This window comes from Lynx canadensis, chromosome A1 (genome assembly GCF_007474595.2).
Source record: "Lynx canadensis isolate LIC74 chromosome A1, mLynCan4.pri.v2, whole genome shotgun sequence".
Classification (NCBI taxonomy): domain Eukaryota; kingdom Metazoa; phylum Chordata; class Mammalia; order Carnivora; family Felidae; genus Lynx; species Lynx canadensis.
Window position 1 is genome coordinate 90639452 of NC_044303.2, and position 6000 is coordinate 90645451.

Consider the following 6000-nt stretch of genomic DNA (forward strand, 5'->3'; position numbering starts at 1 on the left):
CCTTGACTAGAGAGTTCCAGTAAGAGAAGGAAGGTTACAGCCCTCACTCCTGCATTTTACATGCATCCCCTATTCCAGTCTCCATGCTCAATTTCCATCCGTTTTCTGGATGGAAATTTTCCTTTAAGGATTCATTTCTCCCCAGAATTGAGGGTAGGGTACATGAGCCACGTTTGGCCAAACAGAGCATTGTAGCCCCCTGGGTCAGGGCTGGGCATGGAACCCAAGCTCAGTGCTGACCCTGAGCAGGAGATGAAGGCCTGATCTCAGCATCTGGGCTTCTAGGTCCCACCAGGCCTGATGCTGGATCACAAAATGGCTTAAACCAGTTGATTTGGATCTCTGTCAGTTGTAAACAAGAGTCCTAAACCATCACACCTTATGCCTGCCCCAGGGTTCCCAACGGCAATAACACTCACCTCAATGCAGGCCAGCAACCTGGAGGTCAGCTGTCACCACACCAATGCCCTCAAACCACCCGTAGTTCCTGTCAGTTATGTGTCCCGATAATAACAGTAAAAATATCCACATAGTACTTCTCTTATGCCAGGAAGCATTCTAAATATTTTATATATATTAACTCACCTGCTCCCTTGAGGTACCTCATGTGATCAGTTCTGGCCAAGGATGTGAGAGAAGAGCCATGTATCATTTACAGGCCGGAGCATTTATTTATTTGCCAATGCCAGAGCTTCTAGAGCTCTCTCCCAGTCATGAAAACCTATAACATTCAGGTGATTACCCCTGAAGCCTGGGCAGGAACTACCATGAGCCAAGTTCCCAGAGGACCTTTGATAGATATATAGTTTTGAGAAATATACCTTCATTAAAGCATTAAAATTTGGGGTGATTAAGCCTATCCTATTATCCCATTTTACACCCCAGGGAAATAGGCACAGAAAAGGTTAAGTAACTTGCCCAAAGTCACACAGCTTGTGATGGGGTTTTGGAGTGGTTGGGGTTCAGAGCTGACGGTGCAGAAAGAATTCTTGAAGGCATCTTTGGTGAAAAAAAGGTGATTTTATTAAAGCACAGGGATAGGACCCATGGGCAGAAAGAGCTGGGGTTGTGCAGAGTGACTGGTACTATGGAGTTGGGGGAGGTAAAGTCAAGAGGAAGTTTTTTTTTTTTTTAGGTTTATTTTTGAGAGAGAGAGAAAGAGAGAGAACATGAGTGGGGGAGAAGCAGAGAGAGAGGGAGACAGAATCTGAAGCAGGCTCCAGACTCTGAGCTGTCAGCACAGAGCCCAATGCAGGGCTCGAACCCACAAACCATAAGATCATGACCTGAGCCGAAGTCAGACACTTAACCAACTAACCCACCCAGGTGCCCTAAGAGGAAGTTTCTTAAAGGGATTTCCATATGCTAAAGAAGACTCACAGATTACTGGAGGCCTAGCTATTGACAAGCTAAAGCTGTTTTATCCTCTAGCAAAGCATTATCATTAAGACAGTACAGAGCTCTGGGGAGCTTGGGTGGCTCAGTCGGTTGGGTGGGCGTCTGACTTCGGGTCAGGTCATGATCTCACTGTTTGTGAGTTCTGAGTTCGAGCCCCTCGTGGGGCTCTGTGCTGACAGCTCAGAGCCTGGATCCTGCTTCAGATTCTGTGTCTCCCTCTCTCTCTGCCCCTACCCCGCTCAAGCTCTGTCTCTGTCTCTCTCAAAAATAGACAAACATTAAAAAAAAAAAAAAAAAAAAGACAGTAGGGAGTTCCTAGAGATTAGGCTATTGATAAGATTGCCCTTTTCTTGTAATATTACTAAGATGTTTGTAAATGATGGAGACTATCACTTTAACCATTTGTTTTCTGTCCTTCCCTTTATTCTTGGGCAGCCAGGAGCTCCTGAGGATTATCACACATATTCCACAGGGGCCAGGGCGGGGGGGTGGCGGGGGTGCTCTAGCTTGTGCTTGACCCCCAGCTTGCCTTATGGTCCCTAATCAAGCTGTGTGTCACACAGTGGTACAGCCAGGATTATGAACCTGGGCAGGCTGTGTCTCTAGTCCGTGCTCTTGACCTCAACGATATATAATTTCCTAAAGGTTGTTCTGACCTATCTACTTCTCTTCATCTCCAACTCTCTGCCCATCATTCCAGACCACCTCTCCCCCAGATGGTGACGTCTAAGCAGAATGGAAAACTCCTCTACCCTTTGAGGTTCAGTAACTAGGGCCTGTGAATTAAACTGACAAAAAGAAATTTAAAAAAAATAATAAACTGACAAGAAACAGATTAGCAAGAAAAAAGATTTTTGTTAGAGTACTAGGCAGTTAGAATTTGGGGGCTTATATACCAATTTAATACGGGAAGCAGACAGGAGAATGTACTTACAAGGAAAACAAATGACTTTTAGGAAAGATAAATGGGTCCTCAAGGAGAATAGATGAGAGGTATTGATGATGGTTTTGAGACAATGGGTTTATCAGGTGATAAAAGCCAATCTCTCCCCGGGTGCTCCCAGGGAGGGGATTTAGGACAATTGAGATATATTAGGAGGCCTTGCTGTTAGGCAGATAAAGGAGTTCAAGGGAAAGCATATTTTCAAATGCTTTCAGCTCAAAATAATTTTCATGCCACAGTGGTGTATTCTGGAGTCCTTCACCTACAACAGCTCCTGGCTCATCTCCCTGCTTTCTTTCTTACTCTCTCCAGTCCTTTCTCTCTGCCTGTGGTAGGTGATCAGTTCAAAATGTAGAGACCTTTGTATATGCTGACCCACCTGGCCATCTTTGCTGAGGCAACTCCTCCTCCTCCCCTGGGTGATACTGCTAACTCCATTTTCCCAGGAAGGTCCACTGTGTTTGGACAAGCTAATTTCCCCTATTGTAAGCTTTCGGAGCCCCATGGACTTTACCTTTCCAGCAGTGGGTGAAGTGGCCAGGGACAGGGCAGGGCAGGGACCAGGTAGATGTCAACGCACATGTGTCTGTGTTGCTAGTGACTCAAGCATGTCTAGTACATGGTGGGCACTCAGAACATTTGTTACGAATGAATATGGAAATGAGGCATCCAAGGAAAGAAGGGCCAGCTGAGGGGTGAGGTGAGGCTTACGCCAGGACTTCCAAACTCTCCTGTGTGGAGAGACCTTTAACATCTGGAGAAGGCAAAGGATCTCTTAGAACCATGTTTTGAAATCCTTAAAATAAAGTATGTTGTGATGAGGGACCATAAGGCAAGCTGAGGGCCAAGCACAAGCTAGCACAGCCCAGATGGGACATATGTGATATTCCTCAGGCACTCCTGGCTTCCCAAAAACAAAGGAAAGGACTGAAAACAAATAGTTAAACTGATAAGAGTCTCCATCAGTTTACAAACATCTTAGTAATATTACCAGAAAAGGGCAATCTTATCAATAGCTTAATCTCCAGGAACTCCCTACCATCTTAATGTTAATGCTCTGTTAGAGGGAAAAACAGCCTGAGTTTGATAATTACTAGGCCTCCAGTAATCTATAAATCCTCTTTAGTATATGAAAATCATTTTAAGAAATTTCCTCTTGACTTTACCTCCCCCAACTCCACAGTATATAAGCAGTCACTCTCCACAACCCCAGTGCAGCTCTTCCTGCCCACAGGTCCTGTCCCTGTGCCTTAATAAAATCACTTTTTTGTACCAGAGCCCTCTTCAAGAATTCTTTCTTGGTCATCAGCTCTGAACCCCACTATTACTCCAAAACCCTATCATACTGCATTGCAAAAGGAGTACTAATATTGAAATATAAATACCAAAATATAAAAACACAAATTGGTGGGGCGCTTTGCTGGCTCAGTCCATAGAGCATGCAACTCTTGAGCTCAGGGTCCTGAGTTCAAGTCCCATGTTGGGCACGGAACCTACTTTAAACACACACACACACACACACACACACACACACACACACACACAAATTTATGATACAGAAACACCTGTGTTTTGTTTTGTTTTTTAAGTAAGCTCTATGCCCAGTGTGGGGCTTGAACTCAGGACCCTGAGCTCAAGAGTCACATGCTCTATGGACTGAGCCAGGCATCCCACCTGTGATTCTTTATTAACTCATTAAAGTATAAGATACAGAGGCAGGATTAATAAATACCAGAAACACCAAGTAGTGGTGTGTGACCACTATTTGGAGGTGTCTGCAATGCCTATAATATGAAAATCCCTGTGATTTCTGTGTGACGGTCACAAGTACTGCTAATCCTGCTGACTCTGCATCCTCCATTCATAATTGAAGGAAATGCCAAGTTTCAGTTACAGATTAGTGAAAATAAAGATGGATTTTTTTTTCCTTTCTCATCTTAACTCTTAGACCTCCCCAAATCTGGGAGCCTGGACCACAGGTTAAGAAGCCCAGTAAAGGAGGCGCCTGGGTGGCTCAGTCGGTTAAGGATCTCTGACTTTGGCTGGGGTCGTGGTCTCATGGCTCATTTTGTGAGGTCAAGCACCACATCAGCACGGAGCCCGCTTGGGATCCTCTGTCTCCCTCTCTCTCTCTCTCTCTCTCTCTCTCTCTGCCTCTCCCCAGCTCATTTGTGGTCTCTCTCTCTCTCTCTCTCTCTCTCAAAAATATAAACATTAAAAGAAAAAGAAGCAGCAGCAGCCCGGTAAAGAAGGAAGGACCAGCCACCTCCAAGGGCTGTCCCAGAAAATCTCCAGGAGGGCAAAATGGGCTGAGGGCATTTTCACTCTGTAGGAAGCAAGAACAAAGGAAGAAGGGCCCACAGCCTGGGGTCTGGGGAGAAAGCAGGACTTTTCTGTGCCCATCTGGCTCCATCCTCCCTCCTGGGTGGAGATCAGTTATTGTCCCCAGGCACAGGGGCTGAACCCTTGGGTGAGGCGATGCTGCTCCCTAGCCCTGGAGGTGCCTGGAGGGAGTCTGGCTGCAGGCGGTCCCTGAAGCACTAATCACTGCAAGGGCACAGAGAGCAGTGGACAACCCAGGGGAGTCCAGCAACTGCTGCCCCTGTTTCAAAGGACAAAGTTGGGAGTGCAGAAGCCACAGTGGGGGGCAGGCTAAAGTCCTCCCAGAGCTGGGACAGCAGGATCAGGCCCCTCTCCCCAACAACAGTGGGCAGAATGAATGAACAAATGAATACAGGGACTAATGAATTATGGAACAGTAGACCGGGGCGCCTGGGTGGCTCAGTCCGTTAAGCGTTGGACTTTGGCTCAGATCACAATCTCACGGTTTGTGAGTTTGAGCTCAGCGTTGGGCTCTCTGCTGACAACACAGAGCCTGCTTTGGACCCTTGGTCTCCCTCTCTGACCCTCCCCTGCTGGTTCATTCTCTCTCTCTCTCTCTCAAAAAAAAAAACAAAACAAAACAAAAAACAAACAAACAAAATATATATATATATATGAACAGTGGGCCTTCCCTGTGATGTCACTTCTGCAGGCCCCCGTTTATGTTGCCCCCTTAGGTTTCTGCCCTCTTTCCCTTGGGATGTCCTTTCTCTCCCAGCTTTCCTTTGGGATGTCCTTTCTCTCCCTCACACCCAGCTTTCCTTTGGGATGTCCTTTCTCTCCCTCAATGTAAATCCTAGCAGGACATTCGGGCGTGGTGGTGGGTGTGTGTCCCTGAGTGAGGGTGTGGCCCAGAGGACCCCCACCTCCACCCCCCGCCCCTGCCCCCCAGGATTCTGATGGAGGCACAGAAAGGCAGCTTTTCTGGGGGGTCTGGAAAGCCTGCCCTCAGTTTCCACAGCCTGGACTCCTATGGCTGCCCAACCCAGCCATCTGTTTGGGTGTGGTTCCTGCAGCCTATACCCCCTAGCCCCCCCCTCCCACTCCAGACCTCACACTTCCCAAAGTCAATCACCACCCTTCTCCACCATGGTGGCCCTAGGTAATCCTGTTTCTTTTTTAGACTTTTTTTTTTTCAACGTTTATTTATTTTTGGGACAGAGAGAGACAGAGCATGAACGGGGGAGGGGCAGAGAGAGAGGGAGACACAGAATCGGAAACAGGCTCCAGGCTCTGAGCCATCAGCCCAGAGCCTGACGCGGGGCTCTTGACTCAGG